We start from the raw sequence: 21,064 nt of genomic DNA, 5'->3' as shown, positions 1-21,064 counted from the left end.
CTGAAATGGGTAAATATTCTGCAGTTATCAGATATTCCGCTGGTAGCAAAACTTGTTGCAGTTGTCGATGTGCCCAGTAGTTAGCTGCATACACACCACGATTTCCACGGTTTCCACGATTTCTTGTAATTAATTTAGCATTATCTTATGAATTTTTTTATTTTTTTTTTTTTTTTTTTTTTTTTGCGGTTAGCCGGACCGCTCTTGCAGCCGCATTACACTAGGCTGGTAATTTATATGGGCACAGAAGGGTGCCTTCGGATGCCTCGTTGGCGTCACATATGGTCCGGCCACAGATAATTTTAATTTCATTTTTTGGAGTTATATCCTTAGCTCCTCGCGAACGTCGTCGTCGCCGCCGCACGCACGCAGAATACGTGTGTACACACGTATGCAGTTGGCGGTGGACGATGTAAGCACTAGGCTAGGTGTAGCTCGCGCCGGCCTCGCGCCGGTGTAGCTCGCGCCGGCCTGGCGCTGCTGTGGGGCGGCCTCACGGCTTCTCCACTGCCCTGGCAGCTTGCGGCGTTCAAATGGGAGTCGCAGTTTACTGTTCGCCATGGAGGGTAGTACTGGGCTGTTGACGAGTGCTCTCGCGAATTGTCCTTCTTTCCCGCACTTGCTTTTGCGATGTTTTCGACGGTCGCCTGTTGCCATATCGGCCCGTACCACCGTGTGTCACTCCCACATGTGGAGCGCACACGCTGCAAGCATTTAGGCCCTTCGAATGCGGATTTTCCTTTATCGCTTCTCGGCCTTTTGGCTAAGATCAAAGTGTAGTATCTGTTCTTATCAGCTTAATATCTGATACGTCCTGCATCGCAGGACCAGAATATTAAACTCATTTTTGGCTCATGACGGAGTGCTAGGGGCTTGCTCCACCTCTGTCGCGGGTTGGCCCGGCATTGCAGTACCGCCGGGATCGGCCCACCTAAAAATAATTAAAACACAGCCTGAAATGGGTAAATATTCTGCAGTTATCAGATATTCCGCTGGTAGCAAAACTTGTTGCAGTTGTCGATGTGCCCAGTAGTTAGCTGCATACACACCACGATTTCCACGGTTTCCACGATTTCTTGTAATTAATTTAGCATTATCTTATGAATTTTTTTATTTTTTTTTTTTTTTTTTTTTTTTTGCGGTTAGCCGGACCGCTCTTGCAGCCGCATTACACTAGGCTGGTAATTTATATGGGCACAGAAGGGTGCCTTCGGATGCCTCGTTGGCGTCACATATGGTCCGGCCACAGATAATTTTAATTTCATTTTTTGGAGTTATATCCTTAGCTCCTCGCGAACGTCGTCGTCGCCGCCGCACGCACGCAGAATACGTGTGTACACACGTATGCAGTTGGCGGTGGACGATGTAAGCACTAGGCTAGGTGTAGCTCGCGCCGGCCTCGCGCCGGTGTAGCTCGCGCCGGCCTGGCGCTGCTGTGGGGCGGCCTCACGGCTTCTCCACTGCCCTGGCAGCTTGCGGCGTTCAAATGGGAGTCGCAGTTTACTGTTCGCCATGGAGGGTAGTACTGGGCTGTTGACGAGTGCTCTCGCGAATTGTCCTTCTTTCCCGCACTTGCTTTTGCGATGTTTTCGACGGTCGCCTGTTGCCATATCGGCCCGTACCACCGTGTGTCACTCCCACATGTGGAGCGCACACGCTGCAAGCATTTAGGCCCTTCGAATGCGGATTTTCCTTTATCGCTTCTCGGCCTTTTGGCTAAGATCAAAGTGTAGTATCTGTTCTTATCAGCTTAATATCTGATACGTCCTGCATCGCAGGACCAGAATATTAAACTCATTTTTGGCTCATGACGGAGTGCTAGGGGCTTGCTCCACCTCTGTCGCGGGTTGGCCCGGCATTGCAGTACCGCCGGGATCGGCCCACCTAAAAATAATTAAAACACAGCCTGAAATGGGTAAATATTCTGCAGTTATCAGATATTCCGCTGGTAGCAAAACTTGTTGCAGTTGTCGATGTGCCCAGTAGTTAGCTGCATACACACCACGATTTCCACGGTTTCCACGATTTCTTGTAATTAATTTAGCATTATCTTATGAATTTTTTTATTTTTTTTTTTTTTTTTTTTTTTTGCGGTTAGCCGGACCGCTCTTGCAGCCGCATTACACTAGGCTGGTAATTTATATGGGCACAGAAGGGTGCCTTCGGATGCCTCGTTGGCGTCACATATGGTCCGGCCACAGATAATTTTAATTTCATTTTTTGGAGTTATATCCTTAGCTCCTCGCGAACGTCGTCGTCGCCGCCGCACGCACGCAGAATACGTGTGTACACACGTATGCAGTTGGCGGTGGACGATGTAAGCACTAGGCTAGGTGTAGCTCGCGCCGGCCTCGCGCCGGTGTAGCTCGCGCCGGCCTGGCGCTGCTGTGGGGCGGCCTCACGGCTTCTCCACTGCCCTGGCAGCTTGCGGCGTTCAAATGGGAGTCGCAGTTTACTGTTCGCCATGGAGGGTAGTACTGGGCTGTTGACGAGTGCTCTCGCGAATTGTCCTTCTTTCCCGCACTTGCTTTTGCGATGTTTTCGACGGTCGCCTGTTGCCATATCGGCCCGTACCACCGTGTGTCACTCCCACATGTGGAGCGCACACGCTGCAAGCATTTAGGCCCTTCGAATGCGGATTTTCCTTTATCGCTTCTCGGCCTTTTGGCTAAGAAGCACCCCGCGGTCGGAGCGGTCCGTTGTGCTCTGTAGCGGGTCGCGAGTCGCGTTTCGTGGTCGTTTCGTTTGTTCTTGGTTTTTCCAGCGTTGATATTTTTGCGGTGAATATGTCGAACCGGTCGAACAGTATTCAATGCGTATTCGACAGAGCAGCGAGACGGCCTACGGCCTTTGAAATACAGGAATGGATATTTGGTGATCTGAAAGTACCGGAAAATGACGTCGACACCTTTCAACTGGATTTTGTCTTATTCTCGTTATTCGTGAAATTTCTCGACCAGGAGAAATACGAAAAGTATGGCCTGGCACTCGCGGGCGAACATCCGTTCCGCTACTTCGATGGAACTGTCGGAACAGTGCATATAGTGCCATCTGGCTTTGGGATACGGACTGTGCGGGTATTTAACGTACCCCCTGAGTGTCCCAATGACGTAATCGGCCGTGTCCTGTCGCGGTATGGCACGGTGCTCAGCATCACGAATGAGAAGTGGGGAAGTGCCTACCGTTTCCAGGGCAACAGCGGCGTTCGTAGTGTCCGCATGGACCTCCGCCAGCACATCCCGTCGTATATAAATGTTGCGAGTACCAGGGCCCAGGTCACCTATATTGGGCAACCGCAAACTTGCTCCCTTTGTCAATCGACGGAGCATCTCCGCGTGGACTGCCCGCGCCGGCGTCCTGTGCAACTGCCGCGGGAACGCGCTGCTGGTACCGACCTTGTGCCTCTCCTCAGCGAGGTAGTGGCGGGCGCTGCCCACCGTCCCGCTGAGCGACCTGACGTGTCGCCCCCGCCAGAAGCAGTGCAACCGGCACCCAGTGCACCGGCTGACGGACCCGTCCCGGACCAGACGCCCGTTGTGGCGGTACCGCCGGCGGCGTCTGATGTGCCTGCTATGGCGAGTGATGTGGTCGCTGTCGAACAGATGGAGGTCGTTCTTCCTACCCCGCCCATCCCGGCAGATGACGCTAAGTCCCCCCGCCGTCGTCATCGGCGCAAGAAGGCGAACCCGGACCAGCCGGCGGAGGAAGCGGACGGTTTCCGTCCTCCTGAGAGCGGCAGTGAGGCTGACTCTCAGGCCTCCTCAGTTTCCCGCTCTGTTTCCGCTGACCGCTCGGGCGGTATGCGGCAAACTGCTCGGCAACTAGAGGCTCTTATCAGTTCCTCGCGAGATCGGGGAGCGATCCCTGCAAAACGGAAACATGACCAGGGTAGCGACCAGCCAATGCAGCGTACTCGCACCCTTTCACATCCTACTGTGTCCGACGCGTCTGCGCCGCCTGGCTTAGACTATCCTGCCGATGGGGGAGGCCTGAACTGGGCTGACGACGAGGGCGATGACATGCGTGATTGAGTGGGTCTTTCCCCACATGAGCTGCTTGGTATTTGTTTCTCACATCCGGGGTGATATCGCTGGGTTCTGGTGTGGATATTTCCACACCTGCTTCCCTACGGCCGTGACCCTATCTGCCGTTGTCTACTCTGTGTTGCTCTCCCATGCCTGCCTTTGACCGTCCGCCGGGAGCCCTCTCCCTTTTAACGATCAATATCAACTCCATCTCCAACCCGGTCAAACTTCGATCTCTGAAGGACTTTCTCCGCCTTGGTGCGTTTGATGTGGTCTTTCTCCAGGAAGTTTGTGCCCCTTTTCTATCTGACCTTGCTGGTTATGAGGCACTGTATAACATAGACCCTGACGCCCGGCGGGGTACTGCTTTGCTCTACCGATCAGAGTTTATTCCATCCCACGTTACCACGCTACCCAACGGTCGCGTTCTTGCATGTATCCTTCAAGATGTCCTTTTTCTAAATGTCTATGCTCCTTCCGGTGCTAACCACAGGCATGGCAGAACAACACTTTTTCAGTCTGATCTCCCCCCTTTCTTAGCAGCTCGTCGCCCTATCGTCTTTGGCGGAGACTTCAACTGTGTGGTGGCCGAAGTTGACCAGGTCCCGACGCCTATGCGGTGTGAAGCGCTCGCTTCACTCCTTCGGGCGGCTGACCTTACTGACACATGGCGCCACTTCCATCCCGCCTACACGCAATTTACCCACATCTATCCCACTGGAGCCAGCCGTATTGATCGTGTTTATGTCTCGACTGATTTGACTCCCGCCCTTTGTGCCGTCCAAGTCATACCCGTGGCCTTTAGTGACCACTGTGCGTACTCGTGTTCCTTGCGTATCGCGGGTCCTGCCCCGGTTCCTCGTGGCACCTCTTGGAAGATGAATACCCTTCATCTGTCCCTGCCCGAACTTCGTGCTCTTGTCACGAAAACGTGGCAGGATTGTCTCGTGGACACTTCCCGGTACCCTACCACGGTGGTTTGGTGGCTCCGCTGTGCGAAGCCCCGGCTGCGACGTGTTATCCGGCAATACAGTCGCGACGTCGCCCACTGGAAACGTAGCACGTTGGCCTTCTATCAGCAGTGTCTCACTGACGCCCTGACTCTTCCTGCTGACCGGTATGATCAGCTCCGCATGCGCCTCAACAAAATTAAGGCGCAAATCCTTCGCTTCTCTCGGGAGAAAGCCGACGGTATGGTGGTGCGGTGTCGTTCTGCATCCCTGATTGAAGGCGAGGAGCCATCCCTTTATCACCTAGCCTCTGAACGAACTCGTGCCAAGAAGAACACCATTTTGCGCCTTAAGACAGACGATGGTGCGCGTATCACAGACAACCGCGACGTCCTCCAACACCTGACGGACCATTTCACGCACCTCTTCCAGGATGTTGAGGTCGACGTTGCCGCCCAACGTGCACTTATCAGTGGGGTGCCCACTTCTTTGGATCGTCATGACCGCGGCTCCTTAACCGAGCCCCTGACACTCGCTGACCTCACATCTGTCCTCCGTGCCTGTCCGGGACGCAAGTCACCTGGCCCCGACGGTCTCCCTTATGAGTTCTACCAACAATTTTGGGACCTGCTCGGCGACCGTTTCTGCACAATGTGCGAGGAGATTTTTGCTGGATGCGACTTACCCGCCGACTTTTTATCTGGACGTATTGCCCTTATTCCAAAGGTGACTGGTCACTGCCGAGCTCAAGACCTGCGTCCTATCACTGTCCTTAACACTGACTATAAGTTGGTGGCACGATGCGTGGCCTCTCGTCTCAAACAGGCGATGACTAAGGTACTTTGCCCCACTCAATCCTGTGGCGTTTCGCGTCGGAACATCTTCACCGCCGCTTCCCTGTACCGCGATGTTGTCTTCCTCACCGCTGACACTCGCACCCCGGCTGCCATTCTTTCCTTGGACTTCGCCGGCGCCTTTGACAGGGTCTCGCACCCTTACCTGCTGGGCGTTATGTCGCGGATGGGTTTTGGGGAGCGCTTCATACGCATCATCCGGAACTTCTTGGATGGGGCGAATTCCACTATCGTGGTGAACGGTTGCCGGTCGCGCCCCATTCCCATCAGACGGTCAGTTCGACAGGGGTGTCCCTTGTCGATGTATTTGTTTGCCTTAGCGCTGGACCCCATGCTGCGTGACATTGGCCGGTTGGTCGACGGTGTCGTTCTCCCAGGCGTCACCTTCCGCTGTGCGGCCTACGCCGATGACGTTGGTGTGTTCGTTGCTAACGCAAGGGACATCGATTCCGTTCGCCGCATTCTCGATGTTTATGAACGGGCCTCCGGTGCTCAGTTAAATCCCAACAAGACTGTGTTACTTCCGCTAGGGCCACGATCTTTGACCGTCGAACGCCCCTGGTACCGAGTTGTAGGGGAACAGCGTATCTTGGGTCTTGAGGTGACTGCCTGTCCGCAGCGTATGTTAACCCTCACGTGGCGGCGGCTTCTCACACGCATCAGGGGCCTTTGCGTGAGCCACGCTGATCGACGGCTCGACCTCCATCAACGCATCCGGCTTATTAATGGTTATCTCCTCTCACGAGCATGGTATGTCGCCCAACTCCTTACGCTGCCGAAGCAGATAGGCCGAGCCATATCCCAAGCAGTATATTGGCTCTTGTGGCGGCATGCGCTGTTCAAGGTTGATGCGCTGACCTGTACGCTGCCGAAGGTCGATGGCGGCCTTGGCCTCATTGACTTTTCTCGGAAATGTGCGGCCCTTCTGATTCACCGTGTCGCCGCTTTGCGCGACGCCGACCCCGGTGGGACTACAGCGGTCCTCTTCGACCGTTATCGTCCACACTCGGCGCGTGCACCGGTCTGTTTGATGCATATTCCGATCCGGCTGACGACGGTCAGAGACTATTACTTCCACCGCAGTTATGTCCTCGCAGTGGCCACTGACAAGGCACGCACGTCGAAGCGCCTTTACCAGGCACTCCGAGGCCAGCCCAAGCCCCATAAATTAGAGGACAGACGACCGTCGGTCATCTGGCGCCAAGTTTGGGCTAATATTAACAACTCAGCCCTTCCCACGGCGGTTTCAGCGCTATGGTACCGTGTCGTCAACAATTTAATCCCCACTAACCATCGCCTGGCGGCCATCCGCCTACGGCCCTCGGCTGCTTGCGGCCGCTGTGGTGACGTTGACACCAGGGAGCATCGCCTCCTCTGCCCCCACGTCACAGAAGTGTGGACCCTTGCACGTGTACTCATAGCGCTGATCGGTGGGACGACGCCAGCAAATGTATCCACCGACTGGTTCCTGACACCTGATCTTCAAACACAACCCCGACCAAGACGAAACGCAATGGTGTGGCTCTTGGGCCACACCATTTTCACGATCTACGACCTTTCCCTCGCCGATGCTGTCTCTTACATGGACTACCTGTGGAGCCAGCATCGCGTGGCGGAATCTGCTCGAAACTATACGACCACTTTTGCCCGGTATTTGAAAGTTGCAATGATCCATGGATACCAAACGGTGTTCCAGGTTGCCTAGGGCACCTTGTCCAGGCATTGCCTGGGTTGCCCCTGGTTTTTTTGCACCAATCTTTGACTTGACTCACCCCAGATTCGCAATTGGAACAACTATTGCCATAACTTTATTGGAAAAATAGGAATCACGCAATCAATCTTAGAAGCTTATTCCTTCGTTAATTCTCTGGGCGATGGGATTATCTCGCCAGTTTTATTTTCATTTGTGTGTGCTGCCGTCCCTCTTTTTACTTTCCTTTCATTTCCTTTGATTTCTATCTTTCTATCTTTCTTTCTTTCTTCCTTTTGGTTCTCAACTCACTATTTCTTCACACCTGCAGAGTGAGGTGTCTTTCTGAGTCAAGTGTCGTCGCCCATTGCGGCATAGCAGAGTATGCCCCTCGCTTTTAATTTCGTTCCTGGCAACAAGTCTTGCTACTCGATGCACCATGTTGTGCGTGCTGCGGCGACACTCTAGGATGGCGGCAATTTTGGAGAGGACAAGGTAGGGCTGTAGGGGAGGAAGGAGGCCCCAAAAAAAAAAAAAAAAAAAAGTGTAGTATCTGTTCTTATCAGCTTAATATCTGATACGTCCTGCATCGCAGGACCAGAATATTAAACTCATTTTTGGCTCATGACGGAGTGCTAGGGGCTTGCTCCACCTCTGTCGCGGGTTGGCCCGGCATTGCAGTACCGCCGGGATCGGCCCACCTAAAAATAATTAAAACACAGCCTGAAATGGGTAAATATTCTGCAGTTATCAGATATTCCGCTGGTAGCAAAACTTGTTGCAGTTGTCGATGTGCCCAGTAGTTAGCTGCATACACACCACGATTTCCACGGTTTCCACGATTTCTTGTAATTAATTTAGCATTATCTTATGAATTTTTTTATTTTTTTTTTTTTTTTTTTTTTTTGCGGTTAGCCGGACCGCTCTTGCAGCCGCATTACACTAGGCTGGTAATTTATATGGGCACAGAAGGGTGCCTTCGGATGCCTCGTTGGCGTCACATATGGTCCGGCCACAGATAATTTTAATTTCATTTTTTGGAGTTATATCCTTAGCTCCTCGCGAACGTCGTCGTCGCCGCCGCACGCACGCAGAATACGTGTGTACACACGTATGCAGTTGGCGGTGGACGATGTAAGCACTAGGCTAGGTGTAGCTCGCGCCGGCCTCGCGCCGGTGTAGCTCGCGCCGGCCTGGCGCTGCTGTGGGGCGGCCTCACGGCTTCTCCACTGCCCTGGCAGCTTGCGGCGTTCAAATGGGAGTCGCAGTTTACTGTTCGCCATGGAGGGTAGTACTGGGCTGTTGACGAGTGCTCTCGCGAATTGTCCTTCTTTCCCGCACTTGCTTTTGCGATGTTTTCGACGGTCGCCTGTTGCCATATCGGCCCGTACCACCGTGTGTCACTCCCACATGTGGAGCGCACACGCTGCAAGCATTTAGGCCCTTCGAATGCGGATTTTCCTTTATCGCTTCTCGGCCTTTTGGCTAAGATCAAAGTGTAGTATCTGTTCTTATCAGCTTAATATCTGATACGTCCTGCATCGCAGGACCAGAATATTAAACTCATTTTTGGCTCATGACGGAGTGCTAGGGGCTTGCTCCACCTCTGTCGCGGGTTGGCCCGGCATTGCAGTACCGCCGGGATCGGCCCACCTAAAAATAATTAAAACACAGCCTGAAATGGGTAAATATTCTGCAGTTATCAGATATTCCGCTGGTAGCAAAACTTGTTGCAGTTGTCGATGTGCCCAGTAGTTAGCTGCATACACACCACGATTTCCACGGTTTCCACGATTTCTTGTAATTAATTTAGCATTATCTTATGAATTTTTTTATTTTTTTTTTTTTTTTTTTTTTTTTTTGCGGTTAGCCGGACCGCTCTTGCAGCCGCATTACACTAGGCTGGTAATTTATATGGGCACAGAAGGGTGCCTTCGGATGCCTCGTTGGCGTCACATATGGTCCGGCCACAGATAATTTTAATTTCATTTTTTGGAGTTATATCCTTAGCTCCTCGCGAACGTCGTCGTCGCCGCCGCACGCACGCAGAATACGTGTGTACACACGTATGCAGTTGGCGGTGGACGATGTAAGCACTAGGCTAGGTGTAGCTCGCGCCGGCCTCGCGCCGGTGTAGCTCGCGCCGGCCTGGCGCTGCTGTGGGGCGGCCTCACGGCTTCTCCACTGCCCTGGCAGCTTGCGGCGTTCAAATGGGAGTCGCAGTTTACTGTTCGCCATGGAGGGTAGTACTGGGCTGTTGACGAGTGCTCTCGCGAATTGTCCTTCTTTCCCGCACTTGCTTTTGCGATGTTTTCGACGGTCGCCTGTTGCCATATCGGCCCGTACCACCGTGTGTCACTCCCACATGTGGAGCGCACACGCTGCAAGCATTTAGGCCCTTCGAATGCGGATTTTCCTTTATCGCTTCTCGGCCTTTTGGCTAAGATCAAAGTGTAGTATCTGTTCTTATCAGCTTAATATGGGCTGATACGGGCTGATTTCTGCACCGGGAAGCGGTCGCTTTTATTCTCCTGTTTCAGGTCCGCGACCTGAACAATGGAGCTTGTGGTGACGCTGCCGGCGGAGGTCTTCCGCTGCCGGATCTGCTTCGTCACCAAGGCTGCCGGGAGACCAACTTTTGGGGAGTACAAGGACCACTCGGCCCTTCTCCGCCACTACAGGAGGCTGCACGACCCGGAAACGGTTCCCGTTTTCGAGTGTCAGTTTTGCGGCCGACGCGACCCGCGGCTGAAGACGCTGCGGCTACACCAGCGGCTCTGCAATGCAGATTCCGCAACCCCCGGCGCTGCCAGTCGGGGGATAGTGAGTATGGGACACGATGCCGTGTCTGGCTCTCTGGGGCACCCAGAGAGGTCAGCCGGCGGGAGGTCACAGGCGAGGGCCCCCGAAGCTAGTAGGACAGGCCCTTCGTCCTTAGTTAGTGCTGGGCGCAAGCCACAGGCGAAAGCGGCTCGGGAAGCTAGTACCATAGGCCGCCTAGCCTTAGATAATAGAGAGGGGCTATGGCCACAGCCCAGTCCGGTCCCCGAAGCTAGTAGGACAGACCGGCTGGACTTAGGATTAACTTACGCGGCGGTCCTGACCCGCAGCAGCGTGGTGGGCTCACAGGCTGCCTTGCCCTCACCCTGTGTGAGTGTGCAGGCGTCTGCGACGCCCAGGACGGCGGTGGTTGCCACCCCCGCGTCGTGTGTACTCTGTGTGCGCACGCCGAGGAGGTCTGGCATCCCCCTGCCGACACGCTCCGCGACGTCAACCGCGTCGCCACGAGTGCCGAGCGCAAGTTCGGGAGGTGAAGGCAGCACGCTGCCGACGCCTGCCGCCGAACGCGTCGCTCCGGCCAGAGGCGCTGTGTCCGGCATGGGCCGCGGCTCGCCGCCGCCCGTGCCGGCCATTGCGCCCAGTGGCGTACGCTGGCCACGTCGTGCGGCTGCCGCAGGCGCCTCCCGCCCGCCATCTGTCGGGAGCGTGGGTACCGGCCTGGGACTGCCGCCCGCATTCGCTACGCCGCCAACAGGTGGCTCTGCGGTGCGGGTGGGCAGTGGCAGGCAGGCTGCCTCGCTCGCCGCGACCGTTGGTGTTGTCATTCACGGCGCAGCCGCGCCGCCGGTTGACGCACCAAAGGCCGCGCGCCCGGCGGATGCACCGGATGGTGTGGTGCTTGTGCGGTCGCAGACGTACACGCGCCGCGTTTCCTCTGCCCTGCCGGCGGTTACGACGAGTGACGCCCGTCACTCCGTCTCCGCTCAGGCAGGGAGTGCTACTAATCAGAAAGCTCCTGTTACAGATAACGAGTGGCACGTAGTCACCCCACGGAGGGACAGACGCCGTGCTGCAGGACGCAGACCACCGCCCCCGGACCGACGGCGCATCATACCGCCCAGTCCGCGTAACAGCGGCCCGGCGCGAGCCAACGCGCCTGGGCGGCCGGCGCGAGCTACACCTCGTGTATCTCGCGCCGGCGGCAGGGCGCGGGCGACCGCTGGGCCATCTGTTGGCGGCGCGGCGAACAACAGCCGCGGTGCGCTGGGCCCGAGCGCCAGGCCGGCGCGAGCTACACCTCGAGACGCCCGGCCGGCGCGGGCTACACCGGCCACCCCTACGACCACTGCGCCATCTGCTAGCGATCGTCGGGCACCCAGTCCGCGTAACAGCGGCCCGGGCCGAGCCGGCGCGTCCGGTCAGCCGGCGCGAGCTACACCCCGTGTTTCTCGCGCCGGCGGCGGGCCGCTGGCGACCGCCGGGCCATCTGTTGGCGGCGCGGCGAACACCAGCCGCGGTGCGCCCGACCCGAGCGCCAGGCCGGCGCAAGCTACACCGGCCCCTGCTGCTACCGCTGCGCCACCTGTCACCAGCGCGGCGATCGAAAGCAGCACTGAGAGGCCCACGCCAGATGGCAGCACGGCACCACCACCGACGCAGACGACGGAGCGGCGCGACGTGAACGGAGGGACTGCAGCTGCGTCTCCGAGAACTGGCAGCAAGAGGAGGAGACGCCGACGCCGTAACAACCGGCCCAGTCCTAACCTTCCGCCGCAAAACTCCCGTCCTACACCGAACCCGACCAACCCTCCTGTACCCTCCGAACAGGGCGCAACTGAGGCAGCTCCGCCCCCCCCTCCCCCGGCCGACGCTCGGCTAACGGAGAGGCAGCGGCGCTGGCTGGCGGCCCTGGAGAGCGTCCACAACCAACCGTGGGGCGCATTCGTCGCGGTCGTCGAGGACTTCATCTCCGAGATAGCCGAGACGAAGCCACAACGCCAGGCAGCCGGAGGTCGACAGGATGGGCCACCAGCAGCAGCGCACCGCGGCCAGGGCCGCGCCGACGCTGCTGCCAATCCCCCTCCCCCTGCCCCTACACGCGGCCGCGGTGGGCGGCGCGGTGGACGTGGCGCACGGCGCGCGGCGGCCGCCGAGCGTCGGTACGACGCGAATGCAGCGTCTGAGATTCAGAAGCTGTACCGCGCGGACCGGCGCAAGGCGATGCAGCGCGTCCTTGGCGAGACGTCACCGTACTGCCAAATCGATGGCAGCGTGCTCACGGAGCACTTTAAAAATATCTATGCTAAATCTGACTTCTCTCTTTCAGATGCACCAGCTGCTGTCCCGGACTTTGCCGCCACCACGCCTCCTGATGTCAGCGAGGAGGTCCTGCTGCCGATCACACCTTCAGAGGTGCAACAGCGGCTCCAGAAGGCGAGCAATACTGCTCCTGGGGCAGACGGAGTCTCCTACTCGGACTTGCGACGTGAGGATCCTGGCTGCCATGTGCTAGCTAAGATCTTCTCGCGCTGCTGGAATGAGCGGAAGACTCCGGTGCAGTGGAAAATATCCACTACCGTCCTCATCCACAAGAAAGGGGACGTCTCGGACGTGACAAACTGGCGGCCTTTAGCATTGAGCTCTACCATCTCTAAGCTCTTTGCTGCAATCGTTGCGGACCGCACTTCTCTCTGGGCAGAGCGGTTGAACCTGCTCTCCCCAGAACAGAAGGGCTTCCGCACGTTTGAAGGCTGCTACGAGCACAACTTCATTGTGCAGACGGCAATTGACGATGCAAGGCGCAGGGGAGGCCAAGCATGCTTTGCTTGGCTTGATCTGGCGAATGCTTTCGGTTCAGTGCCTCACGCTCACCTCCTTGGAGTACTGAGCAGGATGGGACTACCAGAGCAATTGCACCATCTAATTGCCGACATGTACGATGGTTGCTCCACCCGCGTCCGTACATCTGACGGACTAACGGAGGAGATAGAGATCCAGGCAGGGGTCAAGCAGGGCTGTCCACTGTCGCCCATCGTCTTTAATCTCGCGCTCGAGCCGGTACTTCGCGCCGCAACCTCACTCAGAAATGAGTGTGGTATTCCGCTTAGCGGCGTCAGTGTGAGTGCACTGGCGTATGCGGACGATATCGTGCTTCTGGCGCGGGATTCAGAGGCGATGCAGACGCTCCTCAATGTTGTGGGTGAGGCGGCGACGTGGGCCGGGCTTACCTTCAAGCCGTCGAAGTGTGCCACGCTTCACATCCGCCGTCGGCAGACACTAGGCTCGGTTTTCGCCCTGCAAGGGGGAGAACCAGCTGTGCTCGGTGTGGGTGACGCCTACCTCCATCTTGGCGTTCCCACCGGGTACAAAGTCACGCAGACGCCAACGGATGCGATCGCGGCAATTCGACGCGACTTGCAGCACCTGGACGCTTCCCTGCTGGCTCCCTGGCAGAAGATTGACGCTGTGCGTGTCTTTCTCCTCCCTAGGCTTGACTTTGTCATGCGGGGCGGAGCGGTACGCAAGGGGCCGCTATCTGCACTCGACAAGGCAGTGAAAGCGGCTGTCAAATCATGGCTGTTCCTCCCACAGCGTGCGTCCACCGAACAGCTGTACCTCGCGCTGGGAGAGGGAGGATGCGGCCTGACGCCGCTCGCGGACGCTGCGGACATCTCGACGATCGTCCACGGCTTCCGCATGCTGCACTGCGACGACGCCACCGTCCGAGACATCGCCTGGGCCACACTAACTACGGCCGCGCGCCGCCGACTGGGGAGGGAGCCGAGTCGTTCCGACTTGGCCACCTACCTTAGCGGCAGCACTGAGGGTGACCTCGCACGCGACGGAGGTGACATCCAGTCACTGTGGACGCGCGTCAGGAACGCCACAAGGCGCCTAGCGCCGCGTGGCGTCACCTGGCGCTGGAGTGAGCTGCTTTGTGAGTTGCAGGTGGAGGTCAACGGCCGACCCGCCATCGCTGACGACGCGGAACACGGCGGCATCGGAGGGGTGACGCAGCCGGCCACGGAGGGGACGGCGCCTGGGACTACACGACACCTCGATGATGGCGGCGATGGACCGCAACACGATGATGACAGCGTGGGACGCACCGCCAACACTGGCGTCGAGCATGTCCGGGTGGGAGGGGGCGCCAAACGTCTTCTCTCGCGGACGCTCCGCGAGTGTCTGAGGCAGCGCCTGCGCCACATCCTACTCAGGAAACCGGACCAGGGGAAGGTGTTTGAGTGCACCAGGGAATCCACAGCGTCCAACCACTTCATAGCGGGAGGCAAATACACCCGCTTCGCAGACTGGCGCTTTATCCATCGCGCCAGGCTCGGAGTCGTGCCTCTGAACGGTTGTCGCCGCTTTGATGGGCGGGCAAACAACAACAAAGCCTGCCGACGCTGTGGCCACAACAACGAGACGCTCCCGCACGTGATTAACGCGTGCATGGTGCACTCAGCAGCCCTGCAATATCGCCACAACGCGGTCCTCAACCGCCTCGCGACAGCAGTCGCTGGGCGGCCAAGAAGAGGAAACACTGCTGTTCCTGACATCAGGATCAACCAAGCCGTCATAGGGGACAGCAGTGGGCTGCGTCCGGACCTCGTAATAACCGACGAGGCCGCGAAGTCTGTGACCATCGTCGATGTGACGATCCCCTTTGAAAATAGGCGGATTGCGCTCGACAACGCTCGGCAACTGAAGAAGATAAAGTACGCCGACGTTGCGCGCGGATTAGCCGCTCGCGGCTATTCTGTCACTGTCGACGCCCTGGTTGTCGGCAGTCTGGGGGCGTGGGACCGCCAGAACGATGCAGTGCTTCGGCACCTAGGCATCGCTAGCCGCTACTGCCAACTGATGCGGCGGCTGATGGTGTCTGACACCATCAAGTGGTCCCGCGACATTTACGTGGAACACATTACTGGCCACCGCCAGTATGTGTCCCCCTAGACTGTGGCATGCTCTGACGTCAGGCTGCGAGACCCTCGAGACTGCAGTCGTCGGAGAACTTCGAGGTCGGTGCCTTCGTGACGTCGGCGTCGAGATTCTCCTCCACGACGCGGGACCGCGGCGCTACACCATCTTCGCGCCGCACTGCAGCAGTGCCGAGTCAGTAGCGGTGCGTGCGGTGCTGCCTGGTGCCCCTCCCTCCGTGGTGTCCGCCGAATATGGCCCCCACCTCGGTTGGCGCGGTGCTGGGCGGCGCCAAACGTGTGCCTACTGCCCGGCAGTCTCCAGCCAGCGTGGGAAGCAACGCCCTCCTGCCACGACACCCCGGTGACGTCTGCCGCAAGGCGGACAGAGGGGAGAAGTCCGGCTGTGTGTGACCCGCCTGCGTGCGTGGCACACCAGCCGCTGGCAGCCGTGCATGTGCAGTGTGCTGTCAGGGCATGGAGAAGAATGCAATAAATAAAATAGACCCTAAAACTAGCTCCAAACTTTCCCCAGTGTGAATTATCTAAGGCCGCGCCTATCGCGGAATTAGTCTTAAGGTAATATACTTAAGCACCCGCGCCTAACGCGGTCTTCCAATATTTAAGTAGTGGGCTTAACCCACGAATTAGAATAAGAATCAACTATTTAAGTGCGGTTAGAACCGTCTACTATATATTTTAACTTAAAATTTTCATTAAATTTGTAATACTCGATTTATATAGAGTCATGGATATTCTTTCTTAAATTTATACTTCTTAAAACTGTAACTAAGAATTATCTCTGGAAAATAAAAATCTGTTCTTATCAGCTTAATATCTGATACGTCCTGCATCGCAGGACCAGAATATTAAACTCATTTTTGGCTCATGACGGAGTGCTAGGGGCTTGCTCCACCTCTGTCGCGGGTTGGCCCGGCATTGCAGTACCGCCGGGATCGGCCCACCTAAAAATAATTAAAACACAGCCTGAAATGGGTAAATATTCTGCAGTTATCAGATATTCCGCTGGTAGCAAAACTTGTTGCAGTTGTCGATGTGCCCAGTAGTTAGCTGCATACACACCACGATTTCCACGGTTTCCACGATTTCTTGTAATTAATTTAGCATTATCTTATGAATTTTTTTATTTTTTTTTTTTTTTTTTTTTTTGCGGTTAGCCGGACCGCTCTTGCAGCCGCATTACACTAGGCTGGTAATTTATATGGGCACAGAAGGGTGCCTTCGGATGCCTCGTTGGCGTCACATATGGTCCGGCCACAGATAATTTTAATTTCATTTTTTGGAGTTATATCCTTAGCTCCTCGCGAACGTCGTCGTCGCCGCCGCACGCACGCAGAATACGTGTGTACACACGTATGCAGTTGGCGGTGGACGATGTAAGCACTAGGCTAGGTGTAGCTCGCGCCGGCCTCGCGCCGGTGTAGCTCGCGCCGGCCTGGCGCTGCTGTGGGGCGGCCTCACGGCTTCTCCACTGCCCTGGCAGCTTGCGGCGTTCAAATGGGAGTCGCAGTTTACTGTTCGCCATGGAGGGTAGTACTGGGCTGTTGACGAGTGCTCTCGCGAATTGTCCTTCTTTCCCGCACTTGCTTTTGCGATGTTTTCGACGGTCGCCTGTTGCCATATCGGCCCGTACCACCGTGTGTCACTCCCACATGTGGAGCGCACACGCTGCAAGCATTTAGGCCCTTCGAATGCGGATTTTCCTTTATCGCTTCTCGGCCTTTTGGCTAAGATCAAAGTGTAGTATCTGTTCTTATCAGCTTAATATCTGATACGTCCTGCATCGCAGGACCAGAATATTAAACTCATTTTTGGCTCATGACGGAGTGCTAGGGGCTTGCTCCACCTCTGTCGCGGGTTGGCCCGGCATTGCAGTACCGCCGGGATCGGCCCACCTAAAAATAATTAAAACACAGCCTGAAATGGGTAAATATTCTGCAGTTATCAGATATTCCGCTGGTAGCAAAACTTGTTGCAGTTGTCGATGTGCCCAGTAGTTAGCTGCATACACACCACGATTTCCACGGTTTCCACGATTTCTTGTAATTAATTTAGCATTATCTTATGAATTTTTTTATTTTTTTTTTTTTTTTTTTTTTTTTGCGGTTAGCCGGACCGCTCTTGCAGCCGCATTACACTAGGCTGGTAATTTATATGGGCACAGAAGGGTGCCTTCGGATGCCTCGTTGGCGTCACATATGGTCCGGCCACAGATAATTTTAATTTCATTTTTTGGAGTTATATCCTTAGCTCCTCGCGAACGTCGTCGTCGCCGCCGCACGCACGCAGAATACGTGTGTACACACGTATGCAGTTGGCGGTGGACGATGTAAGCACTAGGCTAGGTGTAGCTCGCGCCGGCCTCGCGCCGGTGTAGCTCGCGCCGGCCTGGCGCTGCTGTGGGGCGGCCTCACGGCTTCTCCACTGCCCTGGCAGCTTGCGGCGTTCAAATGGGAGTCGCAGTTTACTGTTCGCCATGGAGGGTAGTACTGGGCTGTTGACGAGTGCTCTCGCGAATTGTCCTTCTTTCCCGCACTTGCTTTTGCGATGTTTTCGACGGTCGCCTGTTGCCATATCGGCCCGTACCACCGTGTGTCACTCCCACATGTGGAGCGCACACGCTGCAAGCATTTAGGCCCTTCGAATGCGGATTTTCCTTTATCGCTTCTCGGCCTTTTGGCTAAGATCAAAGTGTAGTATCTGTTCTTATCAGCTTAATATCTGATACGTCCTGCATCGCAGGACCAGAATATTAAACTCATTTTTGGCTCATGACGGAGTGCTAGGGGCTTGCTCCACCTCTGTCGCGGGTTGGCCCGGCATTGCAGTACCGCCGGGATCGGCCCACCTAAAAATAATTAAAACACAGCCTGAAATGGGTAAATATTCTGCAGTTATCAGATATTCCGCTGGTAGCAAAACTTGTTGCAGTTGTCGATGTGCCCAGTAGTTAGCTGCATACACACCACGATTTCCACGGTTTCCACGATTTCTTGTAATTAATTTAGCATTATCTTATGAATTTTTTTATTTTTTTTTTTTTTTTTTTTTTGCGGTTAGCCGGACCGCTCTTGCAGCCGCATTACACTAGGCTGGTAATTTATATGGGCACAGAAGGGTGCCTTCGGATGCCTCGTTGGCGTCACATATGGTCCGGCCACAGATAATTTTAATTTCATTTTTTGGAGTTATATCCTTAGCTCCTCGCGAACGTCGTCGTCGCCGCCGCACGCACGCAGAATACGTGTGTACACACGTATGCAGTTGGCGGTGGACGATGTAAGCACTAGGCTAGGTGTAGCTCGCGCCGGCCTCGCGCCGGTGTAGCTCGCGCCGGCCTGGCGCTGCTGTGGGGCGGCCTCACGGCTTCTCCACTGCCCTGGCAGCTTGCGGCGTTCAAATGGGAGTCGCAGTTTACTGTTCGCCATGGAGGGTAGTACTGGGCTGTTGACGAGTGCTCTCGCGAATTGTCCTTCTTTCCCGCACTTGCTTTTGCGATGTTTTCGACGGTCGCCTGTTGCCATATCGGCCCGTACCACCGTGTGTCACTCCCACATGTGGAGCGCACACGCTGCAAGCATTTAGGCCCTTCGAATGCGGATTTTCCTTTATCGCTTCTCGGCCTTTTGGCTAAGATCAAAGTGTAGTATCTGTTCTTATCAGCTTAATATCTGATACGTCCTGCATCGCAGGACCAGAATATTAAACTCATTTTTGGCTCATGACGGAGTGCTAGGGGCTTGCTCCACCTCTGTCGCGGGTTGGCCCGGCATTGCAGTACCGCCGGGATCGGCCCACCTAAAAATAATTAAAACACAGCCTGAAATGGGTAAATATTCTGCAGTTATCAGATATTCCGCTGGTAGCAAAACTTGTTGCAGTTGTCGATGTGCCCAGTAGTTAGCTGCATACACACCACGATTTCCACGGTTTCCACGATTTCTTGTAATTAATTTAGCATTATCTTATGAATTTTTTTATTTTTTTTTTTTTTTTTTTTTTTGCGGTTAGCCGGACCGCTCTTGCAGCCGCATTACACTAGGCTGGTAATTTATATGGGCACAGAAGGGTGCCTTCGGATGCCTCGTTGGCGTCACATATGGTCCGGCCACAGATAATTTTAATTTCATTTTTTGGAGTTATATCCTTAGCTCCTCGCGAACGTCGTCGTCGCCGCCGCACGCACGCAGAATACGTGTGTACACACGTATGCAGTTGGCGGTGGACGATGTAAGCACTAGGCTAGGTGTAGCTCGCGCCGGCCTCGCGCCGGTGTAGCTCGCGCCGGCCTGGCGCTGCTGTGGGGCGGCCTCACGGCTTCTCCACTGCCCTGGCAGCTTGCGGCGTTCAAATGGGAGTCGCAGTTTACTGTTCGCCATGGAGGGTAGTACTGGGCTGTTGACGAGTGCTCTCGCGAATTGTCCTTCTTTCCCGCACTTGCTTTTGCGATGTTTTCGACGGTCGCCTGTTGCCATATCGGCCCGTACCACCGTGTGTCACTCCCACATGTGGAGCGCACACGCTGCAAGCATTTAGGCCCTTCGAATGCGGATTTTCCTTTATCGCTTCTCGGCCTTTTGGCTAAGATCAAAGTGTAGTATCTGTTCTTATCAGCTTAATATCTGATACGTCCTGCATCGCAGGACCAGAATATTAAACTCATTTTTGGCTCATGACGGAGTGCTAGGGGCTTGCTCCACCTCTGTCGCGGGTTGGCCCGGCATTGCAGTACCGCCGGGATCGGCCCACCTAAAAATAATTAAAACACAGCCTGAAATGGGTAAATATTCTGCAGTTATCAGATATTCCGCTGGTAGCAAAACTTGTTGCAGTTGTCGATGTGCCCAGTAGTTAGCTGCATACACACCACGATTTCCACGGTTTCCACGATTTCTAGTAATTAATTTAGCATTATCTTATGAATTTTTTTATTTTTTTTTTTTTTTTTTTTTTGCGGTTAGCCGGACCGCTCTTGCAGCCGCATTACACTAGGCTGGTAATTTATATGGGCACAGAAGGGTGCCTTCGGATGCCTCGTTGGCGTCACATATGGTCCGGCCACAGATAATTTTAATTTCATTTTTTGGAGTTATATCCTTAGCTCCTCGCGAACGTCGTCGTCGCCGCCGCACGCACGCAGAATACGTGTGTACACACGTATGCAGTTGGCGGTGGACGATGTAAGCACTAGGCTAGGTGTAGCTCGCGCCGGCCTCGCGCCGGTGTAGCTCGCGCCGGCCTGGCGCTGCTGTGGGGCGGCCTCACGGCTTCTCCACTGCCCTGGCAGCTTGCGGCGTTCAAATGGGAGTCGCAGTTTACTGTTCGCCATGGAGGGTAGTACTGGGCTGTTGACGAGTGCTCTCGCGAATTGTCCTTCTTTCCCGCACTTGCTTTTGCGATGTTTTCGACGGTCGCCTGTTGCCATATCGGCCCGTACCACCGTGTGTCACTCCCACATGTGGAGCGCACACGCTGCAAGCATTTAGGCCCTTCGAATGCGGATTTTCCTTTATCGCTTCTCGGCCTTTTGGCTAAGATCAAAGTGTAGTATCTGTTCTTATCAGCTTAATATCTGATACGTCCTGCATCGCAGGACCAGAATATTAAACTCATTTTTGGCTCATGACGGAGTGCTAGGGGCTTGCTCCACCTCTGTCGCGGGTTGGCCCGGCATTGCAGTACCGCCGGGATCGGCCCACCTAAAAATAATTAAAACACAGCCTGAAATGGGTAAATATTCTGCAGTTATCAGATATTCCGCTGGTAGCAAAACTTGTTGCAGTTGTCGATGTGCCCAGTAGTTAGCTGCATACACACCACGATT

The 21,064-nt window shown here is 55.4% G+C and overlaps 8 non-coding genes and 3 pseudogenes across 8 annotated transcripts; all 11 read left to right on the top strand.

The window, feature by feature from the left end:
- The first annotated feature begins 743 nt into the window (after positions 1-743).
- Positions 744-936, top strand: LOC126439507 (U2 spliceosomal RNA). Its single transcript, XR_007581237.1, has one exon. It is a non-coding gene; the product is annotated as a U2 spliceosomal RNA (small nuclear RNA).
- A 760-nt stretch (positions 937-1,696) lies between these two features.
- On the top strand, positions 1,697-1,889 carry LOC126439506 (U2 spliceosomal RNA). The gene has a single exon (XR_007581236.1). It is a non-coding gene; the product is annotated as a U2 spliceosomal RNA (small nuclear RNA).
- A 6,161-nt stretch (positions 1,890-8,050) lies between these two features.
- On the top strand, positions 8,051-8,225 carry LOC126439459 (U2 spliceosomal RNA; annotated as a pseudogene).
- A 759-nt stretch (positions 8,226-8,984) lies between these two features.
- On the top strand, positions 8,985-9,177 carry LOC126439505 (U2 spliceosomal RNA). Its single transcript, XR_007581235.1, has one exon. It is a non-coding gene; the product is annotated as a U2 spliceosomal RNA (small nuclear RNA).
- A 762-nt stretch (positions 9,178-9,939) lies between these two features.
- Positions 9,940-10,051, top strand: LOC126439481 (U2 spliceosomal RNA; annotated as a pseudogene).
- A 5,966-nt stretch (positions 10,052-16,017) lies between these two features.
- On the top strand, positions 16,018-16,189 carry LOC126439464 (U2 spliceosomal RNA; annotated as a pseudogene).
- Positions 16,190-16,947: 758 nt separating this feature from the next.
- On the top strand, positions 16,948-17,140 carry LOC126439504 (U2 spliceosomal RNA). Its single transcript, XR_007581234.1, has one exon. It is a non-coding gene; the product is annotated as a U2 spliceosomal RNA (small nuclear RNA).
- Positions 17,141-17,900: 760 nt separating this feature from the next.
- Positions 17,901-18,093, top strand: LOC126439502 (U2 spliceosomal RNA). Its single transcript, XR_007581232.1, has one exon. It is a non-coding gene; the product is annotated as a U2 spliceosomal RNA (small nuclear RNA).
- Positions 18,094-18,850: 757 nt separating this feature from the next.
- On the top strand, positions 18,851-19,043 carry LOC126439501 (U2 spliceosomal RNA). Its single transcript, XR_007581231.1, has one exon. It is a non-coding gene; the product is annotated as a U2 spliceosomal RNA (small nuclear RNA).
- Positions 19,044-19,801: 758 nt separating this feature from the next.
- Positions 19,802-19,994, top strand: LOC126439500 (U2 spliceosomal RNA). Its single transcript, XR_007581230.1, has one exon. It is a non-coding gene; the product is annotated as a U2 spliceosomal RNA (small nuclear RNA).
- Positions 19,995-20,751: 757 nt separating this feature from the next.
- LOC126439499 (U2 spliceosomal RNA) lies at positions 20,752-20,944 on the top strand. The gene has a single exon (XR_007581229.1). It is a non-coding gene; the product is annotated as a U2 spliceosomal RNA (small nuclear RNA).
- Positions 20,945-21,064: the final 120 nt, after the last annotated feature.

This window comes from Schistocerca serialis, unplaced genomic scaffold (assembly GCF_023864345.2).
Source record: "Schistocerca serialis cubense isolate TAMUIC-IGC-003099 unplaced genomic scaffold, iqSchSeri2.2 HiC_scaffold_1322, whole genome shotgun sequence".
NCBI classification, from domain to species: Eukaryota; Metazoa; Arthropoda; class Insecta; order Orthoptera; family Acrididae; genus Schistocerca; species Schistocerca serialis.
Note: the sequence above shows the minus strand (reverse complement) of the source record. Positions and strands in the feature narration are given on the sequence as shown.